Source organism: Lissotriton vulgaris, chromosome 5 (genome assembly GCF_964263255.1).
Source record: "Lissotriton vulgaris chromosome 5, aLisVul1.2, whole genome shotgun sequence".
NCBI classification, from domain to species: Eukaryota; Metazoa; Chordata; class Amphibia; order Caudata; family Salamandridae; genus Lissotriton; species Lissotriton vulgaris.
Window position 1 is genome coordinate 1,814,592,502 of NC_141693.1, and position 20,996 is coordinate 1,814,613,497.

At 42.5% G+C, this 20,996-nt stretch overlaps 5 non-coding genes across 5 annotated transcripts; all 5 read left to right on the forward strand.

Annotated features, from left to right (window-relative positions):
• The first annotated feature begins 64 nt into the window (after window positions 1–64).
• Window positions 65–151, forward strand: TRNASTOP-UCA (transfer RNA opal suppressor (anticodon UCA)). The gene has a single exon. It is a non-coding gene; the product is annotated as a tRNA-Sec (tRNA).
• A 2,034-nt stretch (window positions 152–2,185) lies between these two features.
• TRNASTOP-UCA (transfer RNA opal suppressor (anticodon UCA)) lies at window positions 2,186–2,272 on the forward strand. The gene has a single exon. It is a non-coding gene; the product is annotated as a tRNA-Sec (tRNA).
• Window positions 2,273–4,320: 2,048 nt separating this feature from the next.
• On the forward strand, window positions 4,321–4,407 carry TRNASTOP-UCA (transfer RNA opal suppressor (anticodon UCA)). Its single transcript has one exon. It is a non-coding gene; the product is annotated as a tRNA-Sec (tRNA).
• Window positions 4,408–18,375: 13,968 nt separating this feature from the next.
• TRNASTOP-UCA (transfer RNA opal suppressor (anticodon UCA)) lies at window positions 18,376–18,462 on the forward strand. The gene has a single exon. It is a non-coding gene; the product is annotated as a tRNA-Sec (tRNA).
• A 2,005-nt stretch (window positions 18,463–20,467) lies between these two features.
• TRNASTOP-UCA (transfer RNA opal suppressor (anticodon UCA)) lies at window positions 20,468–20,554 on the forward strand. Its single transcript has one exon. It is a non-coding gene; the product is annotated as a tRNA-Sec (tRNA).
• The last annotated feature ends 442 nt before the right edge of the window (window positions 20,555–20,996 follow it).

Here is a 20,996-nt window from a genome sequence, read left to right on the forward strand (position 1 = left end):
CCCTACCTGTAAAAGAGTATGTATTCTTGTGATATATATACCTGTTTTGCTATGATGTTTCTTTGCCCGGATGAACCTCAGTGGTCTGGGGTGCAGGATTCAAAGCTGTAGCTGTCTAGCAACAGAGTGGTTCAATTCCACCTTCTGGGCGAGGCAGCATTTGTGATGGGCTGCCCATTGTCAGGGTACTGATACATATTTGTTTGTCAATTCTGTTTCTGTTCAAAACTTGTAGAAGACAATTTTTGGTAACTACATTTTCAGCAGCTCAGCCGACACGTTTTTTCTTCTCTGTTTTCAAGTTCACGTCACTATTTAAGATCAAAGAGTATCCAAGAGAATTACTTGTTAAATAGTAGCCAGCGCTCTGAGGAGCGATTCACCTGGGCAACCCAGCAAGTCATGAAAGGAAGGGTATGCATAAAACACAGTGTAGATTGGAGAATCTGACATTAATAATCTGAGAGATTGGGAAGAGATAGTGTCCGATACTAATGAAATTTAGGCAGTGACCTTCATCAATGGAATGAGGGTATCACCTTCGACAATATCAAAGTAAATGGTCATCTATCTGCTCCCATAGATGCCCCCAGTACTGGAGAAGGACCACTAAACCCCATCCTCAGTCCTCGGAGTAGGCACTTTACTTCTTTGTTGCAGACTTTATTCACAGATCTTGGAGTCTCACAGTCTTTCTGTGCACCCAATATAAACAAATTAATAAATAAATACATGAATACATATGTATAATGAAGCCTGCAAAATTAATTTGCCTCTAGGCTATCCCATTTTCAGGGCCAGATAATTGACCCTGAGGCACAACAACATAAAACGATATCCTCAGGATTATACCATTCCATCACATTTGGAAACTAGGATTAAAAATATCTTTTGTACAACAAAAAATCTAACATCCTTACCTCGTCCTCTCATCTGGAGTGATCCAGCAGAGCAAAAAACATGCTGCAGCATACCCTGATTAATAGAGTGTTTTAATTCTCCCCCAGTATATGTCTACCCATTTCCCGGCAAAGGTTAAAAAACTGCCACACAATTTATGTTAAAGTGTCTTGGGCTTTTCTTTCCACAAGTCGTTTTGAGGTGTCTTGGACTTTCCTTTCCATGAGTCATGTTGTGGTGTCTTGACTTTCCTTTACACGAGTCATGGTCTCGTGCCATGGGTTTCCTTTACACAAGTCACGTTGTGGTGTCTTTGCTTGCCTTTTCATGAGTCACGTTGTGGTGTCTTGGCTTTCCTTTACACCAGTCATGTTGTGGTGTCTTGACTTTCCTTTACACAAGTCATGTTGTGGTGTCTTGGCTTTCCTTTACACAAGTCATGTTGTGTTTTCTTGAACTATCCTTTACACAAGTCATGTTATGGTGTCTTTGTCTTTTCTTTACAGCATTCATGTTGTGTTGTCTTGGACTTTCCTTACCACAAGTTGTGGTGTTTCCATTACACGAGTCATGTTTTGTTGTCTTGGACTTTCCTTTACTTGAGCCATGCTATGGTTTCTTCAGCTTTCCATGAGTTATGTTGTGGTATCTTGGACTTTCCTTTACACAATTCATGTTGTTGTGTCTTGGCTTTCCTTGACATGAGTCATGTTGTGTTGTCTTGATCTTCCTTTTACACAAATTATGTTGTGGTGTCTTGGCTTTCTTTTACACAATTCATGTTGTGCTGTTTTGGCTTTCCTGTACACAAGTCATTTTGTGGTGTTTTGGCTTTCCTTTACACAAGTCATGTTGTGGTGTCTTGCTCTTTCCGTTCAAGGAGTCAGAGAGAGTGAGAAAACAGAGTAAGTATTTAAGAATGCATGTTTATTCTGTGTTTTGTAAACTCAAATCAGCACAGCCTTTCCTCTTCTATTGTTGTTAACGCTGACATTAGCAATGATTTATCTGAACTTTGTCCACATTATAAGAAAGGCTGGCAGCAAGTCTCGTTTACCCAGAAACCCTGTCTCTGTTTTGCATACAATCACAGGTTCATATTCTGAACTTTTGACTAAATCATTGCATGAAAATATAGACAAATCAAAAATAGAGCTGAGCCCAGAACTTCAATAAATAGTGGACATTGATAGCTAGGCGGATTACACATTTTGGCCCGCACCCTACCTGTAAAAGAGTATGTATTCTTGTGATATATATACCTGTTTTGCTATAATATTTCTTTGCCCGGATGAACCTCAGTGGTCTGGGGTGCAGTCTTCAAACCTGTAGCTGTCTAGTGACAGAGTGGTTCAATTCCACCTTCTGTGCGAGGCAGCTTTTGTGATGGGCTGCACATTGTCCGGGTAACTGATACATGTTTTTTTGTGAATTCTGTTTATGTTCACAACTTGTAGAAGACAATATTTGTTAACTACATTTTCAGCAGCCCAGCCAACACATGTTTTCTTCTCTGTTTTCAAGGCCACATCACCATTTAAGATCAAGGAGTATCCGAGAGAATTACTTGTTAAATAGTAGCCAGCGCTCTGAGGAGCGATTCACCTGGGCACCACAGCAAGTCATGAAAGGAAGTATATGCATTAAACACAGTGTAGATTTGAGAATCGGACATTAATAATCTGAGAGATTGGGAAGAGATAGTGTCCGATACTAAGGAAATGAAGGCAGTGACGTTCATCAATGGAATGAGTGTATCACCTTTGACAATATCAAAGTAAATGGTCATCTATCTACTCCTATAGATGCCCCTGGTACTGAGGAAGGACCACTGAACCCCATCCTCAGTCCACGGATAAGGCAGTTTACTTCTTTGTTGCAGACTTTATTCACAGATCTTGGAGTCTCACAGTCTTTCTGTGCACCCAATATAAACAAATGAATAAATAAATACATGAATGCATATGTATAAAGAAGCCTGCAAAATGCGTTTGCCTCTAGGCTATCCCATTTTTGGGGCCAGATAATGGACCCTGAGGCACAACAACATAAAACGATATCCTCAGGATTATACCATTCCAACACATTTGGAAACTAAGATTAAACAAACCTTTCGTACAACAAAAAATCTAACATCCTTACCTAGTCCTCTCATCTGGAGTGATCCAGCAGAGCAAAAAAAATGTTGCAGCATAGCCTGATTAATAGAGTGTTTTAAGTCTCCACCAGTATATGTCTACCCATTTCCCAGCAAAGGGGAAAAAATGGCCACACAATTCTTGTTGTGGTGTCTTGGGCTTTTCTTTCCAGAAGTCGTTTTGAGGTGTCTTGGACTTTCCTTTCGATTAGTCATGTTGTGGTGTCTTGGTTTTTCGTTTCCATGAGTCATGTTGTGGTGTCTTGGCTTTCCTTTACACAAGTCATGTTGTGGTGTCTCCGACTTTCCTTTACACGAGTCATGTTGTGGTGCCATGCCTTTCCTTTACACAAGTCATGTTGTGGTGTCTTGGCTTGCCTTTTCATGAGTCATGTTGTGGTGTCTTGGCTTTCCTTTACACGAGTCATGTTGTGGTGTCTTGACTTTCCTTTACACAAGTCATGTTGTGGTGTCTTGGCTTTCCTTTACACAAGTCATGTTGTGTTTTCTTGATCTATCCTTTACACAAGTCATGTTATGGTGTCTTGTTCTTTCCTTTACACGAGTCATATTTTGTTGTCTTGGACTTACCTTTACACGAGCCATGCTGTGGTGTCTTCAGCTTTCCATGAATTATGTTGTGGTATCTTGGACTTTCCTTTACAAAATTGATGTTGTGGTGTTTTGGCTTTCCTTGATATGAGTCATGTTGTGTTGTCTTGATCGTCCTTTTACACAATTCATGTTGTGGTGCCTTGGCTTTCTTTTACACACTTCATGTTGTGGTGTTTTGGCTTTCCTTTACACCAGTCATGTTGTGGTGTTTAGGCTTTCCTTTACACAGGTCATGTTGGGGTGTCTTGCTCTTTCCGTTCAAGGAGTCAGAGAGAGTGAGAGAACAGAGTAAGGCTTTAAGAATGTCTGTTTATTCTGTGTTATGTAAACTCAAATCAGCACGGCCTTTCCTCTTCTATTGTTGTTAACGCTGACATTAGCAATGATTTATCTGAACTTTGTTCACATTATAAGAAAGTCTGGCAGCAAGTCTCGTTTACCCAGAAATCCTGTCTCTGTTTTGCATACAATCAAAAGTTCATATTCTGAACTTTTGACTAAATCAGTGCATGAAAATAAAGACAAATCAAAAATAGAGCTGAGCCCAGAACTTCAATAAATAGTGGACATTGATAGCTAGGCGTATTACAAATTTTGGCCCGCACCCTACCTGTAAAAGAGTATGTATTCTTGTGATATATATACCTGTTTTGCTATAATATTTCTTTGCCCGGATGAACCTCAGTGGTCTGGGGTGCAGGCTTCAAACCTGTAGCTGTCTAGCAACAGAATGGTTCAATTCCACCTTCTGGGCGAGGCAGCATTTGTGATGGGCTGCCCATTGTCAGGGTACTGATACATATTTGTTTGTCAATTCTGTTTCTGTTCAAAACTTGTAGAAGACAATTTTTGGTAACTACATTTTCGGCTGCCCAGCCGACACATGTTTTCTTCTCGGTTTTCAAGGCCACATCACCATTTAAGATCAAAGAGTATCCGAGAGAATTATGTGGTGTTGTTATGTCATGCCTGGAATCAGGAACACTGCTGTGTTCCGGATTCCATGGAATGACAGTTACGACCCAGGTTAATTGATATGATCTGATTTACTTTGCGCTTCAATAAATAATCTTAAATCAGCTTTCCTGACTCTGGAACCGACTTCATTACACTGGCGACGATTGGGCAAGAACCTTAAGTCAACCTGGAGTCCCTACCGGCATCGTTACGCCTCGTCAGATGCGGAGGATCACGAACTGGCGAGAAGAGTTGACGGCGGTGTCTGCGCTGTGTCACGGTCCGTGTCAGCATCAGGAGAGTGAAACCGCCACTGTTTTATGTCTTTGTTTGAGGAAACTGAGTAATTTTGAGCACTTTCATGATTCCCGGTGAGTCGCGCAGCTCGAGCCGGTGCGCATGCGCGTGACGTAACAACGTCTACGCAAGTCTACGCGAGACCAGCTGCTCGAGCTGATGCGCATGCGTGTGACGTCACAACGTCGTTTCACGCATTTTGACGCACGGCGGCCATCTTTTGGGATAAAAACCAATGCAATGCAATGACGATCTGCTGACTTCGTGGAATTGATTGATTTTCGCGCGTTGGTTTGACTTTGGGCATATAATTTCACAGGAATCCTGCAAAAAGGTTAAAAACTTCACATTAACTCTGCGTGAAAGTTTAATTTTGGTTGACAATTTAAATTAAAAAAAAAAGAGAGAAAATACATAAAGGAAAACGAACACTACATTTATTCATCACAGTGTTTTAAGACTTTGCTTTATTAAAATGGAAAGTTTTTCAGCACCACCACCATTTCTACCAAATCCAGGTGAACCTATTCTTGAATGGAAAAGATGGAAAGAAGGCTTTTATGCTTACATTGAAGCTATTGGTGGAGATGACTATACTGATAAACGTAAACTTGCCATATTAAAACATTGTCTAGGTGCTGAAGGGAGACATGTCTTGTGTCATTTACCTTTGTCTGCAGGTGGTGTATCTTCTTCTGAAGAAGCGATTGATGTTTTCGAGGAAGCAATGAAACAGTTGGATAAACAGTATATTAAGAAAGTCAACGTTGTAGTTGCCCGTCATAAGTTTTTAAGTAGGGGTCAATTACCAAGTGAATCCGTTGACTCATTCATGAATGACTTAAGAGTGTTGGCATCTAAGTGCAATTATTCAACCTTTCATGATCAGATGTTGCGTGATCAAATGGTCCACAAAATTGCTGATGTCAAGCTTCAAGGAAAACTGTTAGACACTGAGGATCTGACTTTAGACAAAGCGTTAGATATCGCACATCGATTTGAAAATATGAAACTTGGAGTGAAGGAACTCGCAGAAAAAAGTATTGCTGAAGTCAACATTGTAAAGAAATCTAATTTTGAGGAAAGATCTTCTTTCAGAAACAGAAACGAACAGTTCCAAGAGAGGAGAGAATTTGCATGTTTTAAATGTGGTAGTCCGGATCACCTAGCAAATGATAGAAAGTGTCCGGCAATTGGCCAAGTGTGCAGATATTGCAGAATGAAGGGCCATTGTAGCAAAATGTGTAAGAATAAGAACAAGTTTAAAAGTAAGGGTTTTAGTCAAAAAAGGAGTTCTGATGAGCATGTAAATGAAATTGATGATGATTACTTAGAAGAAGAATTTCTTTTTGCAGTATATGAAGTCAATGCTTGTGATAAAGATTCTCCCTACTGCACTGTAAATGTTGGAGGGAAGGAAATCAATGTCATGGCGGATTCAGGGGCGAAACGCACTCTCATTGGTGAAGAATGGGTAAAAGAGTTTCCAGGGTTAAAATTATCTCCTCCAGACATAAAGTTGCTTGGGTATGGGAGGAAACCCATTGATATTCTTGGTTTTTTTACGACATCCCTAAGTTTCAAAGGTAAAACTATTAATTCCAAGGTTTATGTGGCTAAAGATGGTTCATGTTTATTAGGATGGCCTCAACAGAGGGACTTGATGATAAAATTGGATCCCAATCATCCTGAACAAGTACTTGGTTATTCTGATCTGGTCATGAGTGTAGAGTCTGATCTCGGCTCTGAATGTGAAAAGAAATGTCCTTCTGTTTTTTCTACCTCCACGTTAGGTCTTTTGAAAAACTTTGAACACAAAATCATTCTTAGGGAAGATGCTGTACCAAAAGTCCATAAGGTTAGGAATGTCCCTTTACATTTAAGAGATGCTGTAAAATCTGAACTCAAAAGGTTATGTGATTTAGATGTCATTGAGGAAATAGAATCCTCTGTTTGGTTATCCCCAGTCATTGTCGCTCACAAGCCAAACGGCAAAGTGAGACTCTGTGTGGATTTGAGGGATTTAAACGGGAACGTTTGGGTGGATAGACATCCGCTTCCTAATATTAATGAAATGTTCACTAAATTGAAGGGGGCATCCATTTTTACTACTTTGGACCTGTCCAATGCTTATCACCAGATAGCGTTACACAAGGATAGTAAGCATTTGACATCTTTCATCACTTCAGAGGGTGCTTTCAGGTACAAAAGGATGCCTTTTGGTCTAATATCAGCTTCTTCTGTCTTTCAAAGGGTGATGCACAACCTTTTTAAGGATTTTGACAATGTCTTGTATTTTCAAGACGACATTTTGATTTTTGCATCCAATCCATCTGATCATTCCGAGATTTTGTATAAAGTTTTATGTGTGTTGCAAGATAGTGGTCTAACACTTACAAAAGAAAAATGTAAATTTGGTGTATCTTCTGTTGAATATTTGGGGCATACCATAAGTAAGGAGGGCATTTCCCTGAAAATGAATTTGGTCAAGGCCATAGAGTTGTTCTTTGCTGCCGGTTCCACCGCTTCGCCTGAGGCCATCTGCGAACAGCGGTACTACCTGAACTCTGTCTCTGGGTGCCGGGACCTGCAGGGCTGCGAGCGTGTTGTGGGCGCAGGACTATAAGTCCCAGGAGCGCCCACAACTCCCAATCGTTTCCAGCTGGGACGCTCTCCCTGCAGGCTCCTCCCTGGCCCCGCAACGCGGTAATAAGCCGCCTCTTCCTTGCTCCAGCGGATTCCCTTGTTCTTTGCTGCCGTTTCCATGCTGGGCTTACAGTTGCTGTGAAGTTTCCTTTTGACTCCTGGATACTGCTCGCGGTACCTGCTGCTCGGGTCCCGCTTCGCCTGGAGCCATCTGCGAACAGCGGTACTACCTGAACTCTGTCTCTGGGTGCCGGGACCTGCAGGGCTGCGAGCGTGTTGTGGGCGCAGGACTACAAGTCCCAGGAGCGCCCACAACTCCCAATTGTTTCCAGCTGGGACGCTCTCCCTGCAGGCTCCTCCCTGGCCCCGCAACGCGGTAATAAGCCGCCTCTTCACTTGCTCCAGCGGATTCCCTTGTTCTTTGCTGCCGTTTCCACGCTGGGCTTACAGTTGCTGTGAAGTTTCCTTTTGACTCCTGGATACTGCTCGCGGTACCCGCTGCGCGGGTCCCGCTTCGCCTGAGGCCATCTGCGAACAGCGGTACTACCGGAACTCTGTCTCTGGGTGCCGGGACCTGCAGGGCTGCGAGCGTGTTGTGGGCGCAGGACTACAAGTCCCAGGAGCGCCCACAACTCCCAATCGTTTCCAGCTGGGACGCTCTCCCTGCAGGCTCCTCCTCTTCCTTTCAAGATAGTATTTTATTAACTGGAGATCCCCGTGGCGCGGGAGCGCGCGGGAGGGCGCCGGGAGAAGCCCGGGACAAGGGCGGGACCGTCTGTGGCCGTCAGGGGCCGAAGGAGGCCGGGCTGGGCCATCCCATTGACATTTGCAGAACTGGTACTGTAAGCAAGTTATTTGTGTAGTGTTGTGATCTAACCTGTTCTAATATATTGAGGTGGCAAAGGGTTACCTATATGGCCTGTCCTACAAACACTTCCACCTTGCTGCCATCCATGGGTGAGGTGGAAGCAGCTGTTATGGGCCCCCTAGATACCTATTTTAAACGGCTGCCTCAGGATATTGATAGGGAAATCGGCCCGGCAGAAAGACGTGCGGGGTGCAGGTTGTCCATTGAACTTTTGAAAACCCCTCTTGAGAAACGTAAAAGTCAAAGTTTCCCCTCATTGGTCACCCCTTTATCATCTATTTCGCTGCCTGCTGTACACGACATTCCACATCTTCCACCCCCAGTAAATGAGTCATTGGTTACCTTTCCTTTAGAAATAGTAACCGCTACTCTGCCTGCAAAGTCCCCCAGTGTTCTTACTAATCCACCCACTGGGCAACATTCTACATCTCAACCCAGTGTTCTAGCACATGCTATAAAACCCAAACCCTGTCCAAAAAGGAAAAGGGGTGTTACTGTAAAGAAAGGCCAGGTCCTAAAACCCCCCAAAAAATATAGGAAATTGGGTACAAACACACGACCTCGTCATACTACTGGGGATAACCCTACTGGGTTACCAGTGGGCGAGGGAGAAGTTGTTTCATTAGACTTGGATCCCGTAATAATAGTATCCCCTAGGACACCATTACCATCAGGCCCAGATCCCATTGTCATAGCATCCCCTGGGACACCAACATCTAAGCCACAATTCCTTCTAGAATTGGAAAAATTAATACGGTCCCTCTTGAACCCCTTTGAGGATAGACTCAAAAAGCTAGCTGAACAATTGGACCATCTAGAGCAGGCTAGCCTAGATAATTTTTTCTCTACAAAATCTTTAATTAAGTCTTGCCTCAAAACGGGAGAAAATAGGAACAACCAACAAACAGTTGAGCGAGATGTAGGTGCCCCGTCGGTTGATTTACAACCTTCTACTGCGAGTATTGCAACTAGCCATCGGGGAAAAGGACAAAGTAGTAAGACTACCAATGATCAACCAACTACTCTAACTAATAGCAATTGTGGGAAAACCAAGCCTCATAGTACTGTAGTCAAAGGTAGAAAGGATTGCACAAAGAATGCCACCCCTGTCAGCAATAATACTCTACCCCTGCCAAGCACTTCGACAACCAGTCATGGTCCTTTGGCAAGCAATGATAGAAATCCCTGTAAAAATAGTGTTGGAACATATAAGCCCCATGCTCCAAAAGTGCTAAATAGGGGTGGTCCTGCAAGTGATGGAAACAATATATTTGAGGGAAACAAGGCTCCCATGGTACCAAAGAATGTTGCCCCACCATGCCCTGTTGTTCCAGAACAAAGCCAACCAATACCCTATGTGACAAAACCTCCGACTAGGATACCCCCGATACAACTTACCCCTGATTCCTATCCCTATGTGGCTATCCTTACCAATGTTCCACCCCTATTGGTAGGGCAAAGAGAAACCTATGAAATGTTAAAAAATAAGGTTATGCATTGGTTAAGGGTTAATAGACCTCTGCCCGGGGAAGTGGATGGTTTGATTATCGGGGTTAGAAGGGTTAACTGGATAGGCAGCACCCTGAAAAAATTGGGGGGTGAATGTATTATAATTAACTTCCAAGATCCAAGGGTGGTAGGATTGATTACGAGACCTGGTTGGAGTACTAGTAGTGGTGGGATTGGTATTGTGGATCTCACTTTTTTCTATCCAAGACCTGTGGACGCTCATTTTGGTGGGAACAACGAGCCAGGGAGATTCAGTTTTTTTCCTCCGGCAGAGATCAACCCTTTTTATGTTCCCATCCCACGACTAAATGACTGCTATGAACAAGCATGCAATCCTCATGATGGGCTGGGAAATTTGAGGTGGGGATGTTGACGGAAACCGGCTGACCTCATTGATACTGGGGGTAATATGGTTAGGGAGAATATATCTGAGAAACCACTGGCAATAACTAGGGATGTAACACCAAGTCCAAATGGAGTGATCATCAATAGGGAAAATGAAAATGTGAGGGGGGACAGTATGGTATGTATGGAAAATATGGGGGGTGAATCAAGACCTTCATCAAATACGGGTGTTACTGAGGGCAAGGATGGTAACTGTGTGGACACTGACATAGAAGAGGAAGGTAACTGTGAGAGCTTGATTAACCTCCCGTCTATGCCAGTCATCGATGTGGGAATTTGTAATGGCAATACCACGGGGAGGTTCTTTTCGTGGAATATCGCGGGGCTGTGTACTAGATTGCTGTCACAAAATTGGATAGATTTTGTCAACGGGTTTGAAATGTGTTTATTCCAGGAGACATGGGCTTGCGACCCAATCTTCCTCCCAGGTTATTTAAATTTTTGTATCCCAGCGGGTAGAGGCCCAAGGGGCAGACCCATGGGAGGTTTAACAGTTTGGATCAAGCAAAGTTTACAAGTTAAAATAAAAGTGCTTGACCTGGGTTGCAAGGATATACAATTGCTAAGAATATCACCAGACAAGGGGGGTGTGATAGACATATACAATATCTATGCCAGGGGTACGAATGCTGGGAATTCCCCTACCCTAGAGGCTCCATCCACCTTCCTAGAATCGCGGTCTCTGGGACATAGAGTGGTTGTGGCTGGTGACCTCAATAGGACCTTCGAGCCGTTGGAAAATACGGAACATCCAATAGGGCAGGAGGAAGATGTCCAATGGGGTGTCCCAAACCTCATTCTTGTACCAGTTAAGCGGTGGACAAAAGATATATTGCTACTGAACGCGCTATGTTTGGAACATGGCTTGAGGGCCCTTAATGGAAGGACAAAGAGTGACCAGGGAGGCAACTGTACATTTGACAATGGTCATAGTAAAAGTAGAATAGACTATGTCATTTGTAGCCTTAATTTATGGTGTGGGGTAGGCGATATGGAAATCAAGGGTAGATTAGAAAGTGACCATAATCCCCTTTGTGTCACCCATTCCTGGTGGAGGGTCACGCCTGACAATCCAGAGTCGCGTAGTGAAGTTGTACCGGTTATGGCCAATGATACACGAAGAGTAAAATGGCCAAATGTGTTGGCAAATGTGGCTTCCATGGACTACATAAACTCGGAGGTGGATAAAGCAATTGCCGCCATGGAGATAGTAAATCCTGTAACACCTGGTTCCTCTTCAACAACAGCCATACACGATACGTTCTTTTCCCTTATAAAACCACATTTTACTAGATTAAATAAGGTAAATAGAAAAGCCCCAGTTAAAATGGCAAGGTGGTTTAATAAACAGTGCAGGTTAACCAGATTGGAATTGGGTAGGGCAATTAAAAGTAGAGACAAGGTTTTGATTAGTATAGCTAGGAAACACTATAATGTTAGCATCCGTAAGGCCAAGAAAAAGTGGGATGAGGAATATTGGGAAGAGTTACTTGAAGCTTCTGGGTCAAGGGATTCCAGACTTTTCTGGAAAATCGTAAAGTGGGGCCGAGGTGGTACCCCTAATAATCCAGATAACAATGTCAATGAGGCATCATGGGTCGAGTATTTTAAACCCCAGTATGCAGAGAACAGGGATATTGTGACCATAGAACCTATTCCAGTGGTATTTTGCAAGGGAAACCTGTTCTCAAATAAAGAAGCAGAATTGGTAATTTCAACCCTACAAGGGGGAAAAGCACCGGGCTTAGATGGGATTCCCTCAGACATATTTAAGCACGACAAGGTACGGTGGGCTAGGTATGTGACCTCACTGGGAAATGCTCTAGCTAAAGGGGCTAAAATCCCAGAAATATGGAAGGGGGCAATAATTATACCGATCTACAAGAAAGGTGATCGGTCACTCCCGGCCAACTACAGGCCGATAAGTTTGATTGCCACTATCCAAAAAAGTGGTGGGGAAGATGGTAGTTAATAAACTTATGGACTGGGTAGACGAGAATAATGCCCTCTCCCCCTATCAGGCAGGCTTTAGGCGGGCAACCAGCACGGTAGATCAAATATTTCGATTTACCATGTTGCGGTGGGGGACTGTACTCCTTGGCGAGGGCAGCCTATATGTCGCATTTGTAGACTTGAGGGCTGCCTTCGACCTGGTGCCAAGGAGCAAGCTTTGGGCAGTTCTGAAAAAGATAGGGGTCCCACTCGAGTTGCTCACTCTAATAATGCGTCTTCACGAAAGCAACTTTGCCAAAGTCCAGTGGGGGAGTAATGGGGAATCTACCGTTAATTTTCCTGTTGAGCGGGGTGTACGGCAGGGATGTGCAATGGCACCCCTGCTCTTCTCCCTGTTCATCAATGGTATTGTTGATAGGATGTTGGATGCAAGTGTGGATGCACCTTCGCTAGCGGGCATCAGGGTCCCAATCCTGATGTTCGCTGACGACACCCTAATTGTGTCCAAAACCCCAGCAGGACTCCAGCGCGCCCTGAATATATTTGACATGTTTTGCAGGGAACATGGTCTCAAAGTTAATGCTAGCAAAACAAAGCTGATGGTTTTTGGTCAAAGGCGCCGATCCCAACCAAGGGTATCTCTGAATAACATCGAGCTTGAGGTAGTAAATGTTTTTACTTACTTAGGGGTAGAGATATCAAGCAAGCCAGGTTGGTCACGACACATTGAGAAGGCGGTACTGAGACACCAGCAGATCTCAGGGGCGCTCCGGGTAGAACAAGTAAAATCAAAAACTAGGCCTATAAAACCGGTCCTCATGGTTTACAATGCTAAAGCCCTGGGTGCAGCCCTGTATGGGGCAGAAGTATGGGGTTTTGAGAGGCTCCTTACCCTACAAATATCAGAGAATAGGTTTCTGAGGGGAATAACGAGTCTCCCCCAGAGTACGCCATTAATACCACTTGGCCTGGATTTAGGGAGGAGATTGGTTAGTGACCGTGCCCGATTAAGGCCTATCCTTTATTGGAGACGGCTTTGGACGACCCCAGAGATCCGACACTATGCTGATGGGTTCTTAGCCCTAGTTAAATCAGACATATTTCACAAAATATCATGGTTGAAGACGCTCAGGGTTGTTCTTGCTGAGCTCAGTCTCTCTAACCTTTGGGAAAATCCGTCTGGGGAAGTATTCCCAAGTAAAAACATCATCAAGGCCATATATTGGGATTATATAGAACATAAGCTCTGGAGGAGTACACATGCAGAAACAATGGGGGGTAGATTTATGGAAATTAAAACAAGACCTGCACTGGAACAGTATTGGGACAGTATAACTGTCCCGACAGATAGGAAATTATTTTTCCAGTTAAGGTCAGGTTCTCTCCCCTTGAGGTCATTGACGGGTAGGTGGAGGAGTACTAATAGCTCGTGTTGCCCAGTATGTGGTGCCCCCAACGAAAGTATTACTCACTTCTTATTTCTGTGTGAGGCCTATGCAAACCCAAGGAGAGTATGGTTAGCTCCAGTTTGTAGAAACCTTGGGGTATTAAGCAGTGTTGAGGGGTTGAGAATCATTTGTACCTCCACCGAAATGCCTATTGTGCTGGGAACAGCAAAATACTTGGGGTGGGCATGGTCTATTAGGCGGAGGGCTCTACCTTCCAATATGTACTAAATTTTACATTAATTTAAAAAAATTATTTTTGTTAAAGCTTGCACAACTGCTTAAAATGTATTTTATGTGTATGAAATATGAATTTTAATTGTAATGTACTTTAAAATGTATGAATTTTAAAATGTATGTTTGTGCTTTTATGAGTGTACAACTCGAATAAAGCTTTTTCAATCAATCCATAGAGTTTTCTCCAGACCCTGTGAACAAAGATCAGCTCAGATCTTTCTTGGGGCTTGCCGAATATTATTCGAAATTCATTCCCCTGTTCTCTGATAAGACTGTGAGCATGAGAAACTTGATGAAAAAGAATGTTCAATTTCATTGGGATGATAATTGCAAAAAAGAGTTCTTGTTGCTGAAACAAAACATTATATCTGCACCTGCTTTAGCAACGTTTAATACTGCACATTGTTCGTTTATCATCACTGATGCTAGTAATGTAGGAGTTGGTGCAGTTTTAATGCAGCGTCAAAAAGGCCAATTGGTGACTATTGCATTCGCATCTAGACCCTTAATGGATGCTGAGTGCAAATATTCCACCTTAGAAAAGGAAGCTCTTGCTTGCTGGTGGGGCATAGAATACTTCCGCAAGTATGTGTATGGCACTGTTTTTAAACTCTGGTCTGACCATCGCCCTTTGGTGGATTTATTTACTACCAAAGGTTGTGGAAAAGCGACTTCAAGAATTGCCAGATAGCAATACAAGCTTCAGGACTTTCATTTCAAAGTAGAATATATCCCTGGTATTAGGAATGTATTAGCTGACTGCTTGTCTAGATTGCCCATTCCTGATGATAATGTTGTGGAAGAAGATAAGGATGATGATAATGTTGTGTCAATTTGTGAAATCTCCAAAGGTTGTATTGATGAGGATGCATGGAAATTGGTGTGTGGTAATGATTCTGTTCTTGGTGATATTTGCAATTTTGTAAAAACCCAGTGGCCTCGTGAAGAGTTGTTGTCTGATGAGTTTCTCCCTTTCTTTCATGTTGCTCAGGAATTGTCAGTTGTCGAAGGAGTTTTGTTTAGAGGTTTGCAATTAGTGGTTCCTCGTGACTTACAACCTAAGATTTTAGAAATGGTTCACAAAGGGCATCCTGGAATGACATCCATGAAAAGAAGGATTAGAAGTGAATTCTGGTGGCCAGCAATGGATAAGTGCATTGAACGACATGTCAGAGACTGTTTGGATTGCTGTTTAAGTGATAAGTCTCAAAAGCATGTTCAGTGTGAACGGTTTCCCATTTCCAGACCTTCACGGATTTGGGAAAGTGTATCATTGGATATTGCTGGTCCTTTGTCATTTAACAAGAGTGTGATGAACGCTATAATTTTGATAGACCAGTTGTCTCAATGGCCTGAGGTAAAGATGGTTTCTAGCATAACATCTAGTGTAGTGATCAAGTTCTTGAATGAAGTGTTTGAAAGGGAGAGTTTTCCAGAATCTATTACAACTGACAATGGTGTGCAATTTGTATCCTTGGAGATGAGAGAGTTTATGGAGCGTCATGGTATCAAACATAGACGCGTGTCAGTATATTATCCCAAAAGTAATGGCATCGTGGAGAGGTGGATCAGGGTATCTTCAACTTGCCTTGCAGAATGGAAGAGATTGTAAACAAACCATTAGTGAAGTTCTGTAGTGTTACAGAAACACACCCAGGAGCATGGGTGACCTGTCTCCTTTTGAGAAGATGAGAGGGAGGAGGAGTGGTTCCAACTTGTCTCAAACTTGGGTGAGAATGCTTGGTTCCAGAAGGGCTGTTGACGTTGATCGTGCCCCTTCTAGTGGTTCTTCCCAGTTCTGCGTCAATGATTGGGTCCGTGTCAAGAAGTGCAGAAATGTCAAGTCTGGTGAGTCACGGTATTCCAGTCCTTTGATGGTTACGCGTGTTGGAAGACAAGTTGTTGAACTTTCAGACGGTAACGTGTGGAACTTGTCTAGGGTGGTTAAGGTTCCTAGGTGGTTGTGGCCCAAGGATGTGTCTCCAGAGTCTAAGGTTTCATCCGGGTTGAGGTCTTCCAATGGTGCAAGTAATTGGAGGAAATTCTCGGGTTCTACAACCCTTCACAGTTTTCCTGAAAATAAGTCTTCCTGTTCTTCTGATAACAATGTGCCTGTCCAACGTGTACAGAGGAAATATCATGTTCCAGTCTGGTCTAAGGACTATCATCTTTATAGATAATTCAATCTGTGTATTATGAAATTTGTTTTCCAGATATTCAGACTTATGTCTTTGCTTTCTACAATCCTCACTATGTAATATTTGCTAGTTCTCGTTCTTTTTCATTTTCATGTGTCTCTGTAATTTTCCTTTACGAAGGGGAATGTGTGGTGTTGTTATGTCATGCCTGGAATCAGGAACACTGCTGTGTTCCGGATTCCATGGAATGACAGTTACGACCCAGGTTAATTGATATGATCTGATTTACTTTGCTCTTCAATAAATAATCTTAAATCAGCTTTCCTGACTCTGGAACCGACTTCATTACAAATTACTTGTTAAATAGTAGCCAGCGCTCTGAGAAGCGATTCACCTGGGCACCCCAGCAAGTCATGAAAGGAAGGGTATGCATTAAACACAGTGTAGATTGGAGAATCTGACATTAATAATCTGAGAGATTGGGAAGAGATAGTGTCCGATACTAAGGAAATGAAGGCAGTGACGTTGATCAATGGAATGAGGGTATCACCTTTGACAATATCAAAGTAAATGGTCATCTATCTACTCCCATAGATGCCCCCGGTACTGAGGAAGGACCACTGAACCCCATCCTCAGTCCACGGATAAGGCACTTTACTTCTTTGTTGCAGACTTTATTCACAGATCTTGGAGTCTCATAGTCTTTCTGTGCACCCAATATAAACAAATGAATAAATAAATACATGAATGCATATGTATAAAGAAGCCTGCAAAATGCGTTTGCCTCTAGGCTATCCCATTTTAGGGGCCAGATAATGGACCCTGAGGCACAACAACATAAAACGATATACTCAGGATTATACCATTCCATCACATTTGGAAACTAGGATTAAACAAACCTTTTGTACAACAAAAAATCTAACATCCTTACCTAGTCCTCTCATCTGGAGTGATCCAGCAGAGCAAAAAAAATGTTGCAGCATAACTTGATTAATAGAGTGTTTTAAGTCTCCCCCAGTATATGTCTACCCATTTCCCAGCAAAGGGGAAAAAACGGCCACACAATTCATGTTGTGGTGTCTTGGGCTTTTCTTTCCACAAGTCGTTTTGAGGTGTCTTGGACTTTCCTTTCGATTAGTAATGTTGTGGTGTCTTGGTTTTTCGTTTCCATGAGTCATGTTGTGGTGTCTTGGCTTTCCTTTACACAAGTCATGTTGTGGTGTCTCCGACTTTCCTTTCCACGAGTCATGTTGTGGTGCCATGCCTTTCCTTTACACAAGTCATGTTGTGGTGTCTTGGCTTGACTTTTCATGAGTCACGTTGTGGTGTCTTGGCTTTCCTTTACACAAGTCATGTTGTGGTGTCTTAACTTTCCTTTACACAAGTCATGTTGTGGTGTCTCGGCTTTCCTTTACACAAGTCATGTTGTGTTTTCTTGAACTATCCTTTACACAAGTCATGTTATGGTGTCTTGGTCTTTCCTTTACAGCATTCATGTTGTGTTGTCTTGGACTTTTCTTACCACAAGTCATGGTGTTTCCTTTACACGAGTCATATTTTGTTGTCTTGGACTTACCTTTACACGAGCCATGCTGTGGTGTCTTCAGCTTTCCATGAATTATGTTGTGGTATCTTGGACTTTCCTTTACACAATTGATGTTGTGGTGTTTTGGCTTTCCTTGACATGAGTCATGTTGTGTTGTCTTGATCGTCCTTTTACACAATTCATGTTGTGGTGTCTTGGCTTTCTTTTACACCCTTCATGGTGTGGTGTTTTGGCTTTCCTTTACACAAGTCATGTTGTGGTGTTTTGGCTTTCCTTTACACAGGTCATGTTGTGGTGTCTTGCTCTTTCCGTTCCAGGGGTCAGAGAGAGTGAGAGAACAGAGTAAGGCTTTAAGAATGTCTGTTTATTCTGTGTTCTGTAAAATTAAATCAGCACGGCCTTTCCTCTTCTATTGTTGTTAACGCTGACATTAGCAATGATTTATCTGAACTTTGTCCACATTATAAGAAAGGCTGGCAGCAAGTCTTGTTTACCCAGAAATCCTGTCTCTGTTTTGCATACAATCAAAAGTTCATATTCTGAACTTTTGACTAAATCAGTGCATGAAAATAAAGACAAATCAAAAATAGAGCTGAGCCCAGAACTTCAATAAATAGTGGACATTGATAGCTAGGCGTATTACATATTTTGGCCCGCACCCTACCTGTAAAAGAGTATGTATTCTTGTGATATATATACCTGTTTTGCTATAATGTTTCTTTGCACGGATGAACTTCAGTGGTCTGGGGTGCAGGCTTCAAACCTGTAGCTGTCTAGCAACAGAGTGGTTCAATTCCACCTTCTGGGGGAGGCAGCTTTTGTGATGGGCTGCCCATTGTCAGGGTAACTGATACATGTTTTTTGTCAATTCTGTTTATGTTCACAACTTGTAGAAGACAATATTTGGTAACTACATTTTCAGCAGTCCAGCCGACACGTGTTTTCTTCTCTGTTTTCAAGGCCACGTCACCATTTAAGATCAAAGAGTATCCAAGAGAATTACTTGTTAATAGTAGCCAGCGCTCTGAGGGGCGATTCACCTGGGCACCCCAGCAAGTCATTAAAGGAAGGGTATGCATTAAACACAGTATAGATTGGAGAATCTGACATTAATAATCTGAGAGATTGGGAAGAGATAGTGTCCGATACTAATGAAATGAAGGCCTTGACGTTCATCAATGGAATGAGGGTATCACCTTTGACAATATCAAAGTAAATGGTCATCTATCTGCTCCCATTGATGCCCCCAGTACTGGGGAAGGACCACTAAACCCCATCCTCAGTCCACGGAGTAGGCACTTTACTTCTTTGTTGCAGACTTTACTCACAGATCTTGGAGTCTCACAGTCTTTCTGTGCACCTAATATAAACAAATGAATAAATAAATACATGAATACATATGTATGATGAAGCCTGCAAAACGAATTTGCCTCTAGGCAATCCCATTTTCAGGGCCAGATAATGGACCCTGAGGCACAACAACATAAAACGATATCCTCAGGATTATACCATTCCATCACATTTAGAAACTAGGATTAAAAAGACCTTTTGTACAACAAAAAATCCAACATCCTTCCCTCGTCCTCTCATCTGGAGTGATCCTGATTAACAGAGTGTTTTAAGTCTCCCCCAGTATATCTCTACCCATTTCCCGGCAAGGGGTAAAAAACTGCCACACAATTTATGTTAAAGTGTCTTGGGCTTTTCTTTCCACAAGTCGTTTTGAGGTGTCTAGGACTTTCCTTTCCAATGAGTCATGTTGTGGTGTCTTGGCTTTCCTTTACACGAGTCATGTTGTGGTGTCTTCGGCATTCCTTCACACGAGTCATGTTGTGGTGCCATGGCTTTCCTTTACACAAGTCATATTGTGGTGTCTTGGCTTTCCTTTACACAAGTCATGTTGTGTTTTCTTGAACTATCCTTTACACAAGTCATGTTATGGTGTCTTGGTCTTTCCTTTACAGCAGTCATATTGTGTTGTCTTAGACTTTCCCTACCACAAGTCATGGAGTTTTCTTTACCCGAGTCATGTTTTGTTGTCTTGGACTTTCCTTTACACGAGCCATGCTGTGGTGTCTTCAGCTTTCCATGAGTTATGTTGTGGTATCTTGGACTTTCCTTTACACAATTCATGTTGTGGTGTTTTGGCCTTCCTTGACATAAGTCATGTTGTGTTGTCTTGATCGTCCTTTTACACACTTCATGTTGTGGTGTCTTGGCTTTCCTTGACATGAGTCATGTTGTGTTGTCTTGATCTTCCTTTTACACAATTCATGTTGTGGTGTCTTGGCTTTCTTTTACACAATTCATGTTGTGGTGTTTTGGCTTTCCTTTACACAAGTCATGTTGTGGTGTTTTGGCTTTCCTTTACACAAGTCATGTTTTGGTGTCTTGCTCTTTCCGTTCAAGGAGTCAGAGAGAGTGAGAGAACAGAGTAAGGCTTTAATAATGTCTGTTTATTCTGTGTTCTGTAAACTCAAACCAGCACGGACTTTCCTCTTCTATTGTTGTTAACGCTGACATTAGCAATGATTTATCTGAACTTTGTCCACTTTATAAGAAAGGCTGGCAGCAAGTCTCGTTTACCCAGAAATCCTGTCTCTGTTTTGCATACAATCAAAGGTTCATATTCTGAACTTTTGACTAAATCAGTGCATGAAAATAAAGACAAATCAAAAATAGAGCTGAGCCCAGAACTTCAATAAATAGTGGACATTTATAGCTAGGCGGATTACACATTTTGGCCAGCACCCTACCTGTAAAAGACTATGTATTCTTGTGATTTATATACCTGTTTTGCTATAATCTTTCTTTGCCCGGATGAACCCCAGGGGTCTGGGGTGCAGGCTTCAAACCTGTAGCTGTCTAACAACAGAGTGGTTCAATTCCACCTTCTGGGCGAGGCAGCATTTGTGATGGGCTGCCCATTGTCAGGGTAACTGATACATATATTTTAGTCAATTCTGTTTATGTTCACAACTTGTAGAAGACAATATTTGGTAACTACATTTTCAGCAGCCCAGCCGACACGTGTTTTCTTCTCTGTATTCAAGTCCATGTCACCATTTAAGATCAAAGAGTATCCGAGAGAATTACTTGTTAAATAGTAGCCAGCGCTCTGAGGAGCGATTCACCTGGGCACCCCAGCAAGTCATGAAAGGAAGGGTATGCATTAAACACAGTGTAGATTGGAGAATCTGACATTAATAATCAGAGAGATTGGGAAGAGCTAGTTTCCGATACTAATGAAATTAAGGCAGTGACGTTCATCAATGGAATGAGGGTATCACCTTTGACAATATCAAAGTAAATGGTCATCTATCTGCTCCCATAGATGCCCCCG